The sequence below is a fragment of the Apodemus sylvaticus genome, chromosome 7, assembly GCF_947179515.1.
Source record: "Apodemus sylvaticus chromosome 7, mApoSyl1.1, whole genome shotgun sequence".
NCBI classification, from domain to species: domain Eukaryota; kingdom Metazoa; phylum Chordata; class Mammalia; order Rodentia; family Muridae; genus Apodemus; species Apodemus sylvaticus.
In genome coordinates, this window is record NC_067478.1 from 72787739 (window position 1) to 72809942 (window position 22204).

A 22204-nucleotide genomic window follows, 5' to 3' on the forward strand; every position below is an offset into this window, starting at 1 on the left:
GTACACTACTAAATAGCTGACAAATTTTAAACTAAGAGACAATTTATTAGATAGAAAGTTGGTTCTATAAAAGAGATGAAACCTCTCAATCAATCAATAAAAGACAGTTGACTGTGGTTTTATAATGTGTATAGCAGTTTAATATGTGATTAAATATACAAAGGGAGAATTACAGTATATGGGTGATAGTTCAAGATTCTTATTTGCTTGTTAATAACTTTAAGTTGTGAAAATTTGAGAATGCGTATTGTAATCTCTAAGCTGTTAAATTAAAACACTGGAAAATACGTTCCTGAAATCAAGGTAATAAAAGATAAAAACTAACAAGGGACAGAAACTGTAGAAATATGGAACATCTAATTGGTAAAACATTTTGCAGCCAAGCATTTCAGAATTTACATTAAGTATAAACAGACTAAACTTTCCATTAAGAGTCAAATTTCAGAATACATAAAGATTTAAGGCCCTAGCTATATCATATCTACAGATCAGACATATAAAATGAGAAGATTGAATTAAACACAGCTTATAGCACGTTTCTTTTATGTTTTCATTTTATGTCTGTGATACTTGGTCATAAGCAAGTCCAAGAGTGAGTTATTTAGCAAAAATAATTTGGGGGTCTTACAGGCAGGAACTGAAGGAGTGGCCAACACCTGCCCTTGGGGAATTACTTTTCTGTCACTGAGCACTTTTTTATACTCGGTTTTGAAAGTAAAAGTTTCTTAAAGTACATTTTTCTTTCCTAATGACTTACAGTGGAAAGATGACTAAATAATTTTGTCACCATTCTTCAAGTCTTACATATTTTGGTAATCCTTACATCCTGCTTAATACTGTGTCACATGAATGTTTAAACACTGTAAAACATTAAGAATCCCACAGCTGTGTTCAATTTAGATAGCTTTTGATAGAGCTATGTTCCAAAGCCTCTTTTTTTTTAAAGTGCTTTTTAAATTTTAAAATGTATTGAAGGATTTAATTGTATACTATGTAAGCATAATCAGAAATCATTTTACATTTTGGTTGTGAGCCTTTCCGTTAACGGCTGAGCCATCTCTCAAGCCCCAGGAATCATTTTAGAGTAATAAGCCATCATTCTCTTTCTCTTCTAGTCATTTTTTATGGGTGTTGTGCCAAAACCAAACTGGGTATTTGGCCAGTTTAGAACTCTTAAATTGAATGCTTACGAGTCAGAAGTAGACTTTTTTTTAAAAAAATGGTAATTTTTATAACTATTTTCAGCCTGTTCACAAATATATTTTATGCTTAATTTTTACATTGCTAACTGGCTAGTTAAATATTCACTGGCTAATTAAATATTCTCATTTGGAGATAGCTGGAACAAATATTTTCCATTCAGTAGATATTCACATGTTTCTTGTAAAATGAGTCTCTAAGGACAATCAAATGACGGTTTCCAAAATTTTTGACATCAGTATTTTGGTTTTTGAAGATAATTTGTTTTTTGTAAATATGACAGGGGAGTTCTCAGGTGTATGAGGTTGTATTTGTCTCCACTTAAATAAGGTTAAATCTTACATTAATTAGATGACTCATAACTGCTAAATGAAGAGTAAGATTCAGAATCTATCCAAGGACAAGGAAACAAATGCAGTGTATTTTAAATTACTCTGCCCTTTATCTAACATGTTTTTTTTTCCTTCCCTCTCTCCTGCAGTAAACATTGATACCTTCAGAATACAGCAATGAGAGGCAAGGAAGAAAGGACAGTCAGCTTGAGAAGACTGGAGTCACTTGGAAACTGTAAAGGAATGTAGCACTTGCTGCCAAACTGCCTTGCTCACCCGAGAAGGAAGTGCTTCAGTATTCAATGGTAACCATAATTCTATCATGACCCACAAGCGCTTTAGAGCACGTGAAAGACTCCTTTCAAAGTTTACCTGTTGGTCATACAGCTACTGTGGAAGAACCTGTTCACCTGACAGTTTCACAGAGCTAGGCTTCATTGGTCCTTATTGCTCGCTTAGAAGAGTTCCTGGGCTTTATTCCTCCTGCTTCTTAACAACAAACAGAGGCTTATTTGAAAAGCAATATGGTCTATACTGTCTGTCACCTACCCTTCACCAAGTATGTTCTCCCTTTCAAAAAAGTAAGCTCAATGCCCTAAGGATTTAGTAGTGGTTTCATAGACAATTGTCTTGTGAGTTATATTTTAGTTTTCCTTACTTGATATCAGATTTGTTCTTTTATATTTGAAAATTTAATTTCATATTTAGTTTCTTTTTTTGGCCCTTTCTACCTTAAAAGAAAAAAAAGGTTCAAGAATTGAAAAGGAAAAGCATGAGTGTCTAGAGTAGAAAAAGTTTTTTTTTTTTTTTTTTTTGAAGATGCTGTGAACATTTTTCTCCTCTTGATGTTTAAAAGCCTGTTAGCTGGCAAGCACGGCTGAGAACATATTTGGAAAGCCTTGGGATAATTAGTTGCTTAACTCCTGATTGGGCCAAAATTGTTTGAATGTGTGTTTATAAGAATTCATGTTTACAGTTTTTTCTGGTGTGCTAATCATACTTTGTGGTGTGTGTGTGTGTGTGTGTGTGTGTGTGTGTGTGTGTGTGTGTATGCTTGACATCATGGATCTTCCTCTGCACTCCTCCCCTTATAGACCGAGGCAGTATCTCTGCTTCATTTCCTTTGCAAAAGCAACTCGGGAGAAATGGTTTGTTTTCAGTTCTCAGTTTCAATGTAGAGTCTCTCATTGCAGGAACACCTGAGATAGCTAATCACACCCATAGGAATAGCACACAGGAAATGAATGCACACATACCTTCTCCACATTCAGGATCTCCCTGCCTAGGAAATAGTGCTATCCAATAGTGGGTAGGTCTCTCTTCTACCTCAGTTAATGTAGTCAAGATAATGCCCCAAAGATACCACCACAGGCTAGCCTGATCTAGACAGTTCCAGAAACTGTCTTCCCAGGTGATTCTAAGTTGTGTTGTTAGTTGGTAATTAAAATTAACCACCAGAAGTAGAGGTTCTCAGTTGAACCCAGATGTTGCCAGTTTAACTAGGAGCCCTGGTATTGCAGGAGGGTTGTTATACCTATGTAGCATTTATGTGGGCAACTCTGAATATGAATGCACATCTTTGCGCTTGCAAGGCAAATGCTCTATCAACTGGGCTATCTCTCTAGCCCCTAACTGTAACTTTTATTGTCACTGGTGATCATTTGCTTTGGAGTGGTAACCATTTGCTTGCTTGAGTCCTGTGTGTTAGTAAATGAGGATAATTGACTACATCTATTTCCCTGTTGTAGGATGCAGGGGATGTGAAAAGCTCATAAATGTACTATTATGTACTATTATGTACTAGTCCTGTCTTATGTACTAGTCCTGATGATTCTAAGAAATGTAGGGCTTGTTTTGCGGAAATCATTTAAGTTCATGAATGATGTACCATGGCATGAAGAGGTGTTCTAATTACTATTTCCTGCACGGATTAAAAAAAAAAAAGATTTAAAAACATTCTCCAATTTTACTTGTAATTAGAGCTTTTCTGTGACCTTGTCTTTCATAGCCACATAGTCACATTCATCGCTTTCTAAATGTCCAGGTAATTCTTATCAGTCTTAAACCACTATTAAAAACAAAACCAAACAAACAAACAAAAAACTCAAGTTCTAGAGAGCAACCTTTCAAACACAACAGAAACTGAAGTACTCCAGGTTCACTCATCCAGGTGTAATAATACATGGAAAGCAATGAAATCTACATTAATAAAGTAAGCTTATTATATTTTTAGTTTATCTACTTCTATAATCTTTAGTAAATTTTATTACCAAACTAAAACCATACAATGTTGTCATGTTTTATTGTGGTGTGTTTACCATATTTTTTAGAATTCCTAATGCCATTTAAACCTATTTCTCAATGTTTTCCACTAACTTTGTGTAGGATCATTAAATTCACAGTATCAATTGTACTTTTCTAATCATTAGTTGGCATGTTATAAATTATTGAATTTGCTGTCATGGTTAAAATATTAATAAGGACGAGTTTAAAACTTTACTTCTCTACAAAGTAGAGCCTAAGTGTGTACTCCTTCTTCCACCTAGCCTGGTTCTGAAGTGTGTCCCATGTCCAGGAGGCACACAGAATAGAGAACAGTCACATTTGTATGTTATCGTCTAAGCCAAATGTCTCAAATATACAGTCCAAAAAGGTTTGAACAAGATTTAGTTGTTCAAATTTAGAATCAAAGAATCACAAGAAATTTAGATTTTCAGTTCAACAAACTATTGTGGCCTCTTTAAAGAAGATAAAATGTAAAGGGTGACATTCGAGCTATGTAATATTAAGGCTAAAGTTAAGTCCAGCACCCAGTTTTAAGTTCATTTCATTAGCTGTAAGTTCTGGTCCTTTATGAATGGATGGGGAAAGAGTGCACTGAAAAGCTTTGTCTAGAACCTTAAACTTGTAAAGTTTAATAGGCCTCAGAAGCATCCATTGCAATGTGTAAAATTAGGAAAACCATCCATATAAAGGGAAGCTCATGTTTAATTTGCCCAGTCAAACAACTTAATAATAGTCATTAGTGTCATTAAATGCCTAGTGTATGGCAGCCATTGAGATTAGCCCTTGATATGCTGTGTGTTAGCTACTTTTCTCTTGCTGTGATAAAACATGTTGAAGGCAATTCATGGGGAAAGAAAAGTTTATTTGGCTTATGGTTCCAGAGGCTTAGTGTCCATGCTGGCAGAGCAAAGGCGTGCCAGCAGGAAAAGGAAGCTGAGGGCTTGTGTCTTGAACCACCAACAGGAATTATTGAGAACAAGCTTGAAATGGTAGTCTTTAAATTCTCAAGGCCTGCCTCCCCAACATGCCACCTCCAACAAGGCCACACCTCCTAAACATTCCCCAGCTAGCACTATCAATAGGGACCAAATATTCAAATGCCAGAGTCGATGAGATTTTGGAGGGGTAACTCAGAATGGGGATACCATTTGAAATGTAAATAAAGCAAATATCTAATAAAAAAATCTTTATACAATATATTCTGATCAGTTTCCCCTCCCCAAAACTGCTCTCAGATCTTCACCACCTCGTCATCCCCAACTCTATGAAATTTTTCTCCATCTCTTTAGAAAACAAACAGGTTAACAAAAATCTGAATAATTATAGTAAAAAGAAGTATACAAACACACACACACAGTCTTTAACAACACAAAAATCAGAAACCATATTATACAAGCAAAATGCCAGTTTATTAAAAAAAAAAAAAAAAAAAAAAGCCCAAACAAAGCAGTATGAGACAAGTCTACAAAAGTTCCCAAGGTCATTTCGTGTTGGCTGCCTACTTCTAGGCATGGAGCCTACTCTTAAATGTGACTAATATGCCTAGTGAGACTCTGCTGGAGAAAACTAATATTTCCTTTCCAAGTGGATGTCAGTTGTAGATAGCATTTTGTTTAGGGGTGAGAGCCCGTGTCCACTTCCTGTCTCAGTACTAGGAACCCATCTGGCTTGAGCCTGTGCAGACCCTGTTCCTGCTGCCACAGTCTGAGTTCATATGTGCATCAGTCCTGTGGTATCTGGAACACATCGATTCCTTGGAGTCATCCTTTCCCTCTTTCTCAGACTCTTTCTGCCTCCTCTTCTGCATAGCTCCCTGAGCCCTGAGGGAAGGAATCTGATGAAGACATCCCATTTAGTACTGAGTGTTCCAAAATCATCCGCTCTTTGCACATTGAGGACATTTTATTCAAACCAGCATATGCTGCTTTAGACTATTTGAGTTGTTTTTTAAAAGAAATGCCATTCTCTAGATGACTTAGAAAGAACAGAAATTCGTCTCTGATGCTTCTGAAGGCTAGAGAGTCTATGATAAAGGCACTCATGGACTACAGTCTTCTGAGAACATGTATCTTGGCTCATGAATAGTTTTTTGTCACTGTATCCTTATAGAAGGCACAAACAGGTATCTAACCTTCCTTGTCTGAGGGCACTAATCTGTTAATCAGGACGCTACCCTCTTGACCTAATTACCTGTCAGAGGCCTCTCTTCCAAGCACTAAAACATTGTCAACTTAGGATGTGGGAGAGATCTAAGTCTTGATTCTGTGACATGTGTATTATGCTTGTCTTAGGTTTTATTGAAGAGTACCATTTTGCTTTTATGGGAAACTTATCCTCAAGAAGTTAATTGAATTGATCATTATCAAATGACTAAAGATACAGCTAGATCTCCCTGAACTCCTAGCCATGAGTTTGTTCTACCTTGACTTATTGTACTTTGTAAAGATTTAAACTGGACTTGTGTCTTTTGTACCTAGTTGCACATATGAGACAATCTTGCAATTAGCAGCATTCTTGTTGCAAATAGGCAAAACTCTCTTGAAAGATATATTGTTGGTTCTTCTGAAGCATCTGTTTTACTTTATCAGTAACTTAAGAGTCTTTTTGTTTCCTCAATAACTTAAACATACTTTGTATGTATAATTATAGATTATTATATTAACTAGACAGTTGGGAAAGGTAATCACCAAAATGTAAATTAATGTTGAGTAACAGATCTATGGCCAAATTTACATTCCTACATTATAGAATTTTTTAATGTTTACATCCAGCTTGTGCTTTAAATATTATAAAAGAATGTTATTTTTACTTTATATACAAATGCAACCAAAAATTCAGTGATATTCAGTCTATAGTGATGTGTTTTTGAGTTATGGCTTTGTTCTTTCCAAGTAGTGTACCACTAATACCTAAAATCCTGTGTTTTAGAAGAATGCAGCTATCATTCTTTAGTTTCAGATATACTTTTCTAGACTTTTGTTGACATGTAGCTACTCTTACGTTGTTAAAATTCTTTACTACTGGGATAATTGCCACAAAACACTTCACAGTAGAATAAATTACTAAGAAATGAACGTATTGTGGAGAAAGCCTGCCTTCATGCTTGCATGCCCAGCAAGGCAGTGCAGATCATACTGCGCATTAACACTCTCATCATGCTGCGTGGGGACAGTTCCCCTCTAAGCACAACATGGTAAAATGACCCTGAAATTGGTCAGGTTTCTCTGGACAGTTCTGTGGGTTTGGTTTGGTTTGATTTGGTTTGGTTTGGTTTGGTTTGGTTTGGTTTGATGGTGTTCTGTTGTTTTTTTTAGTTGTTTTTGGAAGTGACTTCTTCACTCAGTGCCTCACTCTCAGGTGAGGAGTGCTGGAGGAAGGCACGATGGGTAACAGTTGTGACTGAGATGGTTAGTGTGGATGTTCATCATTGGATTCAGTGTGCCAAGTGTAACAAGAAACAAATGTTGAAGTTGATTACATTAGGAATATGTCTAAACATAGGAGTGATAGAAGAGCGCAGTAAGTGCAGAGGCTGCTTCATTTCTGCCCGGAAGGGAAATTCAGTCTCTAGTTTTATATGTTTCTCATTTATTGTTTTATATGTATAGGTGTTTTCCTTGAATCTATGTTTGTACACCATGTGCATGTATGATACCTGTGTGAGGCAGAGGAGAGTCTGGTCCCTTAGAACTGGAGTTACAGATGGTTGTAAGCCACTATACGGGTGTTGGGAAATGAACCTAGGTACTCTGGGAAAACAGCCAGCTCTTGTAACCACTGAGCCATTTCTCTATCCCATCTTCCATGTCTTGAAATGGTGAAAAACTGCAAATCTGCAAAAGTGCTTGTAGTTAGGCAATCTTTTCATTTCTAACCCTAATAGTATGGGTATTAGCACCTAAATAAAGGAGGGGAAAAATTGCATTATCATTCTTGGCTGTACCTTTTAAAGAATAATAATTTGGTACTTGGTCATCACAACAAAATCCATATAAAAATGCCAGTTGTAAAAATGAAAAGAAGCTTATCACTAAAGAAACTTGTTTTTCTTGGAGTCAGGCCTGACTTTTGTTTCCTTCGATTGGTTTGCCGCATAAAAAAGGAAAACCATTTAGGCGCTATAGCGGCACTGATGTATTATAGGTCAGTGCACACCTTGTGCCAGAAGGGAAACAAAACACAGGGCCTTTGTTTTGATGCAAAGAGAAGGAAATGCCATCAGTATCTTTATTTGCAGACTGGTTTCTTGCCTGCCTTTTCTTCTGTATTTTACTGTACATCTGCCAAGAATGTAAAGGCACCAAGATTCCTGGACACTTATACAATCTCCCTCTACTGGCTAATTATCCAGCAGGTATTCAAAAAACTAAAACAGCCAGAGTGAGATTCTACTTCACACTGGTGAGAATTGCTATAATAACAAATACTTTAGTTTTCATTCCTTTTGATGTGTGATGAAAGAAGACAAAAGAAAATAAGCTTTGGCAAGAACATAAAGAATCTGGAGCCTTATGTATTGCTAATGGGAATATGAAATGTTTGTCATTATGTAAAAGGTTGGTGTTTTATCATAAAGGTAAGTATGGCGTTCCCATGTGACACCGCTGGTTTAATGTTTGGTACACATCAAAAAGTAATGAAAACTGAAAAACTGATCTCAAACATTTTACACAAATGTGTATAGAAGTATTTATCAAATCCTAAAAGGAAAAAAAAAAAAAAAAGGAAACCACCTGAGTGTCTATCAGCAGATGATTAGATTAACCAATGGTAAACCAATATCTGAAACTTACCTAGCCAAAGATGACCTTGACCTTCTGATACCCCTGCCTCTTCTTACTGAGTGTTAGAATTAGAGGCATGTGCCTCATCACTGGCCTTCTTCAGTGCTGGTGACCAAACTCAGGGCTTCATGCATCCTAAATAAGGCCTCTACCACCTCAGTTATTATTCCAGCCCTTGCAATGTACTTCTGGCTCATGGATCTAAGAGGAACTCAAAAGGGAAATTATAAAATATTTTTAATTTTATGAAAATGAAACCTCAGTATCTCAGAACTGTGGAATATTGTTGAAGTGATGTAAGATTTCAAGCTTTAAGTGCTTAATTAGCCAAGAGAAAGGGAATCAAACCAAGAACTTAAGTGCTTATGTTATGAAAATAGAAAAAGCTGCATAACTTGGGGCAAATAAAGAAGGTGTTGAGGGAAATATTAAAAAACAAACCAGCACATTCCTGCACTTGTGCTGGCAACTCTCTGCCCCAGCTACCAAGCCAGCCCCATGCTTCAAATCCCCCACGGCCTAATCCACGCTGTGCTGCTCTACCTTTCTCTCTTGAACCCAGACCAGCCACCATGTGAAGGAAAATGTAACACAAACTTAGTTTAGAAACAACAGTAACTCAACCACTGGGCACAACAACTAAAATCCTAACTTGTAAACCTCATTAAATGTAAACTTCCAGTGGTGAATCCTGACAAATCTGCCATGGAAACCAGGAGACAGTAGAAGCTACATCTTGTCCTCACGCTTTCCTTGTCCAAAAAGACCTAACTCTCTCCTGTGTCCTCTCTTCCTCCATCCAGCCCGGAAGCCCCACCTACTTGCCCAGTGATTGGCTCCTTTATTCATTAGGGGATTGGGTCACAAGAACAGCACCAGGCCCATCTATAACTATAAGGAATTAATGAAGAACAAAAATTACTGAAATTAGTGGAAAACAAAAACAATAAAATGAGCCAAAAGATGATTCTTTCAGAAGATGAATAAATTGTCCCTTTTGCCCAGCTGATGAAAAAAAGAAAGCCATAAGTTACTGAAAGAATGAATAGAGAAATATTAGTGCAGCTCTTACACATCTAAAAGGAAAAGAAAGCAATTCTGTTAACAAAACATTATGCCCATAAATTAATAGACTTAAAAGGAAGCATTTTTTGATTGACCCTAAAGAGTCTTATAGGTATTGAAGAAATTAAAATTGACATCATGGTTTTATTAAAGACAATTCCATGATTAAATGCCTTTTACTAGAAATCCAAGTCAATAAAATATGTAGTAAAAAAACTATCAGCTCAATGCAAATTTTGCTAAACAAAGAAGACAAACATTTTTTAACCCATTTTTAAATGTATTTTATGTATATAAATTGTTTTGCCTGTAGATATGCAAGTATATTACATGCATGCCTGGTGCCCATAATGGCCAGAAGAAGAGTGATTGATTCACATGAACTACAGTTACTACTTACTGTTAGTCACCATGTGTGTCCTCAAAACTGAACACTGGTCCTCTGACATTGTAGCTAACCACCAAGCCATCTCTCCAGCTCTATTTTCCAACTCGTTTTATGAAGTTGGGTAGTGTAATAAACTAATAAACATGTTAAATAAATTAGTAGAAAGAAAGCTAAAGACACAGGCACAGGAAATCCTCAAGAAAATAGTAAAAAAAAAAATGTAACCGAACAGTAAAATAAAACTGATAATACTTTGTGTCTAAGTGGGCTTTATCTCAAGAATATAGGTTCCTTTAATCTTCAGGGAAAAAAATCAATACAATCTCAAATTATTTCAGTGTTTCTGGGCATGGTGTCTCATGTTTATAATCCCAGATACTTAGAAGTACTAGGCAGGAGGATTGTTGCAAGTTCAAAACCAGTCTGGGATATAGAATGAGATCCTGTCTTAAATAACAATAAAATAGTAATTAGATACCATGTCAGGTCAGTTCATTTTAAAAAGGCCTCAGAAAATCAGGAATAGTAGAGATTCCTTAACCTGGCAGAGGACATACATGCATTCTATAGCTGAAATACTAAAAGATAAGCAATTATCTACACACTTCTGTCCTAATATTTGAAACAAGGCAAAGATGCCATAGCCAGCTTACCAAAGAAAACAGAAAGCTCTCTGTATTTGCAAATTAAATATTTTTCTTTGCAGAAAAAAAAATGCCAGAGAATCTACAAAGGTCTAGAACTAACAATAAATGCTTTAACAAAACATCACAATCTAGCATTATACAAAAATCAAATTTCTGCATGTTCTTAATTAGAGATTCAAAACATATAAAGCAGTAGCACCATAAAATACAAAATAGTTGGCTATAAAATGGAAATAGGTATAGAGTCTATGCTGAAAAACCCACACTCACTATACACACTCATGAAAGGACTCAAATGAGCTCCAATAACACAGATTCTGTGCTCAACTCTTGGGATGGGTCATATGGCTATAGTTTCAACTGAGGAAATCCTGTCAATGCTTGTAAGAATTTTACTGTAGTACTTAACTATTGTGGTCATTAACAGGTATGTGGGTATGTATCTATGTACATGTGCATATGTGTGCATGGTGCCATGTGTGTGGTACTCATGCACATGTGAGTGGAATGATGAGAGTGATAATTTGATCCAGGGCCTTTGAGTATCTTAGGCATGCCTTCTTGTACTGAGCTACTCTCCAGCCCTCTTTTCACCTTTTGTTGTGAAACAAGGTCTCAAAAGTTTCTCAGGATGCCTTGCAATACCTGTCCCTCTATCCCTCCTCTGTTGTGTTTTGAAGTCAGTAGTCTTTTTCTTGCCTCTAGCTGCTAGCCATTCTATATAAATCACATCAGATTAGAAAATTAGCAAAAGAATTTCTTCTGTGACCACCAAAACTCATAAGAAGGAAAGATGTTTCCCCCAAAGCAGAGTTTCCATTATATAGTGTGCACGTGAAAAACAGAAATAGTTGCTGTATGTGATCACTTGGGTCAGCCTGCTGTGCATTTCCAATTTACACTCTCTCTGCAAGGGTACTCATTGTAATGTGTACTCATCGTTTTCCTAAAGCTAGTATTATACTCCCTGTCTTCTGTCACATAGCGAGAACATTGGGGAAACTGCTTTTCCATAAAAAGAACTGTGCCACCTACTCTTCAAATGCCACTGATTAAGAAAACCATTGATTGATTTTCCCCCCATAGGGAATAATCGGACTTTCCCTTGAGATTGAAAAAAAAGGAAATAATGGGATGTAAAGAATGAAGATGACTGTGTGTTGTGAGAATGTTTATGCAGTTGCCATGGAAACAGCATGTAGGCATTCAAAACAGGAGCTTATATTCATATATTTGTCAAATATAAATCAGATATGGGTTGTGTTTATTCTGTCTTAGCCTAAATTTAGTCTGACACATGGTTATGTAAAATATGCTCCTGCTTTATTACATTTGCTTAATGTTTGCAGGGGTCTAGAAATTCATGGACTGCCATATTCTAAAAATCACATACTTGGGGTGTGGAAATAAAATCTGGGCAATAAACAGCAGGTAATTTCTAAATCAAATAGCAGCACAGTCACATTGCCCACTGCTTTCTGTCCTGTGAGTTTCATCATTAACAGAGATAATTAATCTTTTCTTAATTGAAATATCTTCACAATGTTGGACATGACTGATACTAGCTAATTATTTTTTGGGTGACTTCAACTGCAGAAATGCATAATTTGGATAATTCTTAATTATATGATTTCCTACCCAGGGGGGAACGAGGCTCAATATATATTCCAAAATGACTATTAGATCCTTTGTTCACCAGATGATTATCTTAAATTTCATTTTTTGTAAGTGAAGATATGATTTTCATAATTTGAGGAAGAAAACTTCAGAAAACTTATTTTGTGACTAATTCCAAAGATAATACAGAAGATGCAGTGCCCACCAGCAACCAGTGCCTTTTAATGGGCACACGAAGCATGCTGAACAGGCTGCTTTCCGCAGGAGCTCTAATTACCTGCTTGTCTCTATTACCTTAGCCTTTCACGCCAGCCTTACAGCCTATCAATTTATTACTCTATAGTTTTTCCTCTCTAATATTTTTTCAAAGACATAGTTAGTGGATTGCTTACAGGCATAATATCTTATTAAAGCAGTAATTGCCTATATAGTCCATAAATATAATAATAATTTAATGAGGCCAAATAACTATACAGATTGAACAATGAGAAGGTTCTAATTGAAGAAAGCTTTTCAGAGGAATAAGATTTAAGTCAATTGTGAAAATAAAAATTTTTTCTAGGTAATATTTTGACAATGTATATTGAAAAAATAGAAATACATATTATCCATATGTGACATATATCTCTCTCAAATCAAAAGCTGTACTTCCAACAGTTTATCTTAAGAAAAGCAAATGTATGTGCAAAGATTAAATTAGAAGAATATGTATTATACCCTGTTTGTGACAGAGAAATATTGGAAACACTTTAAACATATGGGTAAATAATAATCTTAGGGTAAATCTGGGAAATGACAAGGTATAGAACTATATAATTTGATGTTTGTTCATATGGAAAAATTCCTGTGATGCATTGTTTAATAAAAAGACAGAAGTTTCATTGGTATTGTATCACATCTATGAATCATTTTGAGGAAAACTGACATCTTTGTTGAGTCTCCTAATTGAAGAACATAGTATGTTTTTCCATTTGTTTGGGTTGTTAAACTTCTATTAATGTTTCAGGAAAGAGAGAGAGAGAGAGAGAGAGAGAAAGAGAGAGAGAGAGAGAGAGAGAGAGAGAGAGAGAGAGAGAGAGAGTGAGAGTGTTTGTTTGTATGTATGTGTGTATGTGTGGTGTGTGTATGTCTGTGTGGTGTGCATGTGTGTGGTGTGTGTGTGTGTGTATGTGTGGTGTGCTTGTGTGTGTGTGGTATATGGAGGGGGAATGTCAGGGGGGGATGCGCACACATGCGTGTGTTTCCCCGCATGGGCGCACTTGCTGATGCAGATCTTTCTGTGTTACTCAGTCTGTCCATGAGCCGACAGTGTTTCTTCCTCTGCCTCTCAAATGACAGCTTTGCATGTACATGTCACTGTGCCTGCCGCATCAGTGTGGTCTTTGCAACATGCAACTCCTAGACCTGATTTTTTAGATGTATATCCAAGGAGTTACTCTATTTATTTTTTATGTTTTCTGAAGAAAATTTAAAAAGTTTTCCCCTCTTTGGTTTGGTGTTATTGTCAGTTCTTTTGACAGAGGGTCTGTGTGTCATCCAGGCTGACCTTGAACTTAAAAAAGATCCTGCCCGGGATGAAAGGCTTGCACTACCATGCCCCATTAAAAGGCACTTTTACTTTCCTTTAATATATTACCTGTATATAGAAACAATTGATTTTTCTGTGTTGCCTTTGTATCCTAAAATCTTGAATGAGTAATTTTAAATGTTTTTTTAATATTTAGAATTATGAAAAATATTGACAAATATATAGTCATGTCTTATACAAATGGCATGTTCTTTTTAATAGTTTGCCTTTTTTCACTGTCAGACATTTAATGGACATAAGAGTAGGAACACCATTGCCTTACTCTCTTAGCAGGGTGAAGGCAGGCTTTCACAATGAGGGTATGTGCTACTAGCTGAGGGACTTGGTTTGTTTGCAGAAAACCCTTTTATCCACAGGACACTGATCATTTTAGTTACGATGGATATTGTGTTTTATGAAATGAATTTTTTTGTAAATTTATATCATAGGTCTTCATATGGCAAGTTACAAGGATAATAATTTAATGTTTAATTTTTATTACTGAGATGATTCTCACTTATCTGTGATGTATGATTCCTTGTGTGTATCACTGACTATCTCATAGAAAAATTTAGTGTTTATGTTGAGGGATGTAGTCTATATTTTTGATTAACTTGGTTTTGTAATAATTTTTTTTTTTATGTCTCTGGAGAGTTATTCCAGTAAGAATACGTGTTGCTCTTGCAGAGGACTCAGGTTCAGTTCCCAACTCCTATATCACAACTGTCAGTAACTCCAGTCCCAGGGGAATCCAGTGCCCTCCTCTGGCCTCTGTGGGTGCCAGGCAGGCACATAGGTGGTGCCTGTATATTCATGTAGACTTTTAAAAAATTAGCAAAATACTATTCTGATTGGTAAAACAGAATAAAGCAGGTCTTTTAAAATGTATTGCACGTTTTTTTTTCTTTCATCTGTGTTTTCTGAAATAGATTTCCACAATTATTGTAAATTTTTCTAAATGTGTGGTAAAATTAGCCAGTTTAACTTCATTTAGCCCCGAAGTTTGGGCTGAGTGGGAAATGAAGCAGGGGTTAAATTAGTGGTAAAGATTTATTTTGGAAATACTTACTGAGGCTTGAGAAGTAGCTAGGCAGATAGATTGTTTGGTTATCATTCCTGAAGTCCTGGTTTCAGTCCCCAGCCCCATATAACTCAAGCATGGTGACTCATGCCTACGTTCTGAGCATTCTGGAAGTATCTTCAGCTACACTGAGAGTTCAGAGCCAGTCTGGAACTACATGAAATCCTGTCTCAAAAACATTTAAAAACAACAACAACAAAATTTTTTTATGTATGTATTGTGTACATGCATGTATATGTGAATGGACAAGTGTGTGTGTGTGTGTGTCTATTTATAAATTGTGTATTTTTGTGATTATCAGTGGAATACTGTCATTCCCTACTGATGTTTGTCTGGAGTCAGGGTGCTTTCTCATATTTCTTACACTAGACCAACCCTTTCATACACTCAGGGATTTCACCAATAGACAATGGGTAGGTATAATGTGTGCCAGCAAAATATAATAAAAAGAAATTTGCAGAAGTACAAGTTCAGTAATGTAGCCTAATGTTTTCTGTCAATGACAGATACTTAGTAGTAGTCAATATAAATTGGCATTGTTTAGTGAGTCCATTTGTGTAAGTACACTTTGATGCTCGCACAGTAAAAGCCTTTCCCCCACGCTTATTACTTATACAGAATGTAGACCTGCTATTAAGCTATGTATAGCTATTTTGCACAATGAGGTTTTTAAAACATTATGCTTCCTCTCCAATCTAAGTACATGTTTCCTTCTTTGGTGCATTTCAGAAGCACCTAAACTGCTTCTGTTGTTATCTCTTTCCTGCTCCTTCTCCCCTCCCTTCCTCTTCCTCCTCCACCTTCACCTCCTTTTCATTTTTGCAGTGGCAGAGCTCTAATCCAGTGCATCACTCATGCTAGACAGACAGTTGACCAGTGTCGAGAATCCAGCCCTCCAAACTGCCTCTTAACAAAGGAGCTGTTTGAGCTCTAGTTCACATTTGCTAGCATGTGTAGGAGTGTACCTCACATGTCTGTAATTGGAAAGATATCCCAAATCATAGTAAAAATCATTAAAAATTAAGAACTTCTGAAGAAGGTAAAATAGAAGAAAAGAGATTTTTCAGTTAGTCATTGATGAGTCCAAGTTCAGATCTTTTACAATTTAGGAGTATGGCATAGGCCAAGAGCAAGACGGAAGATTAATTTCCTCGTATGTAAACTAGGAATGGTGATTCTTTATCAAGTAGTGGGGACTCAAAAAAGATAGCAGTGATACGTGCCTGGCATGCTGTGTACTGTTGTTCTGTTGTCTACATGCTGACTGCTGTTGTCAGTATTGCAATTCTAGTAACAAGAGCTTATCCTCAGGTTCCGTCTTCCCCTATAAAAGTGAATGCACCAGCTGTGAGGATGCACACCAGTAAGATTTGATGATAATGGAGGAAGCAGGGGGATCACAAGGTCTAGGCTAGCCTGGGCTACTACATATTATACTTAGGAGGCAGAAGCAGGCAGATCCCTGAATTTGAGGCCATCTTGATCTACAACAGCCAAGGCCACACGGAGAAACTATCTCAAAAACCAAAAGAAAAAAAAAGTGAGATGCTCCCTGTCCCTTTCTATATCCCAAAGAATATTTATGCAGAACTTCCCCTTGACCCATGATACCTTTTAGTTAGACTAATTTACTCTGGTCTTTGAACTTTCCCATAGCTTTCTTTATATTTGAGCTACTTGTAACAACTGAAAACAAAAAAGGATGTATGAGTAATTAATGTCAGGACCAGGAAATAAAACAATAGCTGTCTTCTGCATGTGCGCGCGTGGGTGGGTGGGTGTGCGTGTACGCGCATGCACGCGCGCGCACACACACACACACACAAGCACACAGTTGTTACAAACTTGAAATAATTAAAATATATTGTTTCTTTCTATTTATATTTTGATTAAAAAATTAAAGCCCAATGCTAAGAGTATGGACTTAATGGCTGTGGCCTAGCATCCAAAATATGAAGTGTTCACAAATCTGTAACTTTCTGTGCTTTGTCATGATGCCCCAGGTGAAAATTCTTAAAACTTGGGGTGTGTGTGTGTGTGTGTGTGTGTGTGTGTGTGTATGTATGTATAAAATTATTTAAGAACCAGATATTGTTACCTTTAGGCTGTGGATATAAATATGGGGTGCAAAAGAAGCATCAGTAAATTTTGTGCTTAAATTTGGGTCCTATCAAGTTATCTATGTATCTGCGAATCTATGTATCTAAACTTCCCTACACGTGCAAGAAAAAAATCTAAAATCTAAAACACTTTCAGTGTTTTAAATAATTATTTTAGAAAAGGGATACCCTGATTATAAAAATTTATATTTTTGCAAGCCTCTATGCAAGCATTTGTGAATTGGAATAACTAATAGAAAACGCCCCTGCCAGAACCCAGAGTGCAGAGGCTGTAATAACAGACAATCGCTTATGTCCTAAGAGAGCTTTCCAAACCATCAGAATCTCGGTCTTGTGATTTATCTTCATAACTACTCTGGTGTAACACCAGTCAATAAGTTATACTGTCAGCTATCGGTAGGACCTTGGTGAGCATACAATAGAAATGGACTGTAGTTTGGGAGTAATCTAGAGACACATACACAACCTAAGATATTTGGGACTTTGATAAATAGGGAGTCATGTGGGCTTCCTGAAAAGCAAATTTTCTTGTGAAATGAATTGAGAAAAATTATTTTAATGTCCACACATAGATCCAGTTGGAGAGGGCCTACAGGCAAAGACGGCAGCCAGGTAGACTGCCAGAGCAACCAGAGTATGGAAGGTGACCAAGGACATGACAAAATAGATGGCTGTGGAGACAAAAGAAAAGAATCAGCTGGATTTCACTGAATGTTCTTAAATATGTTACCCTCCAAACAGTATAACACATAACAAAATCTTAAAACATCCTGGCATAGCAGTGTACAGAAATCTCTGGGTTCTGTCAGAAATTAGGTACTCGGGGGCTGCGGTGTACTGGCAGTGTGCATCGACTTACCATTTCCCTTGCCCCTTGAATGCCGGAGCCCAGCAGGAAACACTGGCTTATCCCTGAGGAAGTATCTCTATGGGACTTGCTTACTGAATGAAAAGCCTTTGTTTGAAACCAACTGACCCTTCTAAAACAGCACTACTTTTTTTTAAAGAGCTTATTCAATTTAGTCAGACTTTGCCCATCTGGTAAGTCAGAGATAAATCAAGGTCAACAGCCATATTGTCTAAAAGAGCTGCAGTGGACTGGGGGAGAGGGCAATTAAGAATGTTTATTGAACAATTTGGACATTGAGTTGGATCACTGACCACTTCCTGTATTGTGTTAGCTGGGTCAGCCAGTGTGATCTCAGTGCTTTTTGTAGGAGTGCACGACTGTCTAGTTTACAGAGGTAACACGTGGAAAAGCATGTGGGATTAGAAACCAGGCAGTGTCTCAGTCTCTTGAATTGAATTTTACTTTGGTTACATTTCTGATGTTCAGGTTGTAAATTAAAGGCTATTTCAGAAATAAAGCAATACAGAAACTAAAATTGGTTTGCACATAGTTGAAGTATATCCAAAGGGATATAGTTTTGACCCTGTCTCCACTGTTGTTCAGAATTAGTGGTTTTGATAAGTATATCAAATATACTTATCAAAATATAAATAATAAATTAATATAACAAGCCTAGAAATTTCTAAAATAAGACTAGCTTCCCTTTGAAAATACAGCCATTGTCACGCTGTCAGAACCTTCATTTAGAGTTGCTGTTCTCAGTGAAGGATATATCAGTCATGTGTTTTGTGTATGTATGTAGGGCATGTGTATTAGCATGTTATGTTTGTATGTACTAGCACAGTAATAGTGACAATTACTTAATAAATTGAAGTATTTTCTCTATGACCAAATACATTACTTCTCTTCCCCACCTCCCATCCCCCCCCCAAAAAACCTAGTCTTGCTTGAGCAGTGGCTACATAAGACAAGGAAGTTACATTTATGTCTTTTTCTTGACAGAAAAACTCATAAATGCTTTTTTGTTTAGTCCTTTTTTATTTTGTTGGATTTTTTTTTCTTTGTTTGGTTTGGTTTGGTTTGGTTTTTGAGACAGGGTGTGGTAGTTTGACTATGCTTAGCCCAGAGAGTGACACCATTAGGAGGTGTGGCCTTGGAGGAAGTTTGTCACTGTGGGGGTAGACTTTAAGAGACCTTTCTCCTACTTACCTAGAACTCAGTCTTCTCCTGTTTGCCTTCAGAACAAGATGTAGAACTCTCAGCAAATCCAGTGACAAGCCTGCCTGGACACTGCCATGCTTTCTGCCATGATGATAGTGGACTAAACCTTAGAACCTCTAAGCCAGCCCCAATTAAATGTCCTTTATAAGAGTTGCCTTGGTTGTGGTGTCTCTTCACAGAATGGAAACCCTAACTAATGCAGGAGGTTTCAGTATTTAACTTTGGCTGGCCTGGACTTTACTCTGTAGACCAAGCTGACCTTGAACTCCTAGAAATCCATCTGTCTGTGCCTCCTGAGTTCTGGGACTAAAGATATGCACTAGTGTAGAAGTTTGGTCCTGGTTCTTCCTCCCAATCCCATGCTCACAGAAGAAAGACTCAGGTGTAAAATATATTTGCAGATACCTTGGCCATATAGCTAGGCTCTTCTTTCATTAGGTCCTAACTAAAATGACCTAATTATTTCAGCCCACATTCTGCCACATGATTGGTTACCTGTGCTCAGGTACCATGTGTCTGTCCTCACATTTCCCAGTTGAATCTCCCCCTAGCTCTATCCCAGAATGATGGTCCCACCTTCTATTTCCTGCTTAAAAGACATAGGCCATCAGATTTCTTATTGACAGGTGGCACATCCGTACAAACAAAATATTCTTCCTACACACTGCCATGCCCAGCCATAAATGCTTTCTTTAACCACAATGTTAGAGACCACTGGGCACAACTGTACACACATATACACACACATATTTCATGTGGTAATATCCAGATCTCATGTTTAGGTTGTTAAATTACAAAGAAACCTTTGACTTTGGGTAAGGAAAACTTATTCTTACAAAGGATAAAATGTATTTTATTCCAAGGGAACATATCTTGGGTATTGATCATCCAAGAAAAGGCATGTGCTACAGTTTATCTGTTAATACTTAAAAGTTAAAGCTGAGACGTTAAGAGGTAGGAGGTGAAACCAAGTTCTTTCCAGATTAGGTTGAAAGTATGGGGCTGTAACTTGAAAGTTTATTTAGCAAGTGAAGTAAAAGCCCATGTCAAGCCATGGGCATGATAATTCCGGAGGACCCTGTTATACCACTCCTGGGCATATACCCAGAGGATTCCCCGGCATGCAATAAAGACACATGCTCCACTGTGTTCATAGCAGCCTTATTTATAATAACCAGAAGCTGGAAAGAACCCAGATGTCCCTCAATGGAGGAATGGATACAGAAAATGTGGTTTATTTACACAATGGAATACTACTCAGCAATTAAAAACAATGAATTCATGAAATTTTTAGGCAAATGGTTGGAACTGGAAAATATCATCCTAAGTGAGGTAACCCAATCACAAAAGAACACACATGGAATGCAATCACTGATAAGTGGATATTAATTAGCCCAGAAGCTCTGAATTCTCAAGACAAAATTAATATATCAAATGATTCCCAAGAAGAAGGAAGGAGAGGGTCCTGGTCCTGGAAAGGCTTGATGCAGCATTGTAGGGGAATATCAGGACAGAGAAGTGTGAGGGTGGTAATTGGGGAATGGGCGGAGGGAAGAGGGCTTATGGGACTTATGGGGAGGGGGGAACCGGGAAAGGGGAAATCATTTGGAGTGTAAACAAAAAATATAGAAAAAATAAATACACAGCAGTGCATAGAGGTACATTTACTATAGGGTAGTTTTAATAATCAAACTAAGCAGAAATTATTAAAGTGAAGAAAGTACTAAAATAAAAAAGGAAAGTTTATTTAGCAAGTGAAGTAAAAGCCATCATTAATAACTCACATGAGTACAGGTACCTAAACCTGTTAGATGATAGTGTTAGCTTCCCGGAGCTTTACAGGCAGTTGTAAGCTACCTGTTATGGGTGTTAGGAACTACCAACTTTAGTCCTTTACAAGAACAGTACCTGCTCTCCCTGCTGTTCCACATCTCCAGCCACAAAAACTTATAATATTAATCAAATAATAGAAGAGAATAAAAATACTTCTTCTTCCCATAGGCTTAGTCAGATGTAGGCTAATTTCTACCTTTTTAGACTAGTGTTGGGCATCTTTTAGTGACTCTCAGCTCATTAGGGTGGAAATCATTGGCTTGAAGATTGTAAATAGGTGGTCAAGTGCTTAGCATGGGCAAGACTCTGCTTAATCCTCAATACCAAAAATAGATTACATTTAAAAATAACTTTCAGTTTTTAAAACAGCTCTTTAAAATTTGTTTTGATATGTATGAGTGTGTTCCTTCATGTATGGACGTGTGCCATATGCATGCCTCGTGCCTACAAGACCCCAGAAGAGGGCATCAGGTCCCCTTGAACAGCATTGATGGATAGATGTGAGCCGCCATGTGAGTGCTTGGAACTGGACATGGGTGCTCTGCCGATGCAGCACTCTCAGCCACTGCGGCTTCTCTCCGGGTCTCTGCTCTTCAGTCTTTCATATGGATACAAAAAACCAGTCTCGATCAGCAGCACTGAAGAAGACCAGAAAGATGACATTTCATCATTATCATCATTATTATTGTTGTTTATTTTTTAAATTGATTCTCTCATATATCATATCCTGACTGTGTCTTCCTTCCCTCCTTTCACCCCCCACCTCTTCTATCACCCCTCACCTCCTCTGTAACCCCTCACCTCCTCCCTCCCCATCCACTCCTCCCTTCAGAAAAGGACAAGCCTCTAAGGGATATCAGCCAAACATGGCATATCAAGTTGTAATAAGACTAGGCACCTCCCCTCATTTTATGGCTACGTGAAGCAGCCTAATAGGAGGATGAAGGTTCTAAAGCAGGAAAAGGCATCAGGAAAAGCCTCTGCTCCCTCTCTTAGGAGTCCCACAAAAACATCAAGTTACACAACTATAAAATACACACAGAGAGCCTAGGTTAGAACCATGTAGACTCCCTGATTGTCAGTTCAGTCTCTATGAGCCCCAGTGCACCCTGATTTGTTAATTCTATGGCTTTTCTTGTGCTGCCCTTGACCCACCTGGCTCCTACAATCCTATTTTCACATCTTCAGCAGGATGCTCTGAACTACACTTAAG

The 22204-nt window shown here is 37.3% G+C and overlaps 1 protein-coding gene across 2 annotated transcripts in view; it reads left to right on the forward strand.

The window, feature by feature from the left end:
* The window catches only part of Peak1 (pseudopodium enriched atypical kinase 1), a 233758-nt gene that overhangs the window by 102227 nt on the left and 109327 nt on the right, over positions 1-22204 (forward strand). For both annotated transcript variants that reach the window (XM_052188279.1, XM_052188278.1), the window contains exon 3: positions 1682-1837. The gene's annotated coding sequence lies outside the window, so the exon portion shown is untranslated. The remainder of the gene's footprint in view (positions 1-1681; positions 1838-22204) is intronic.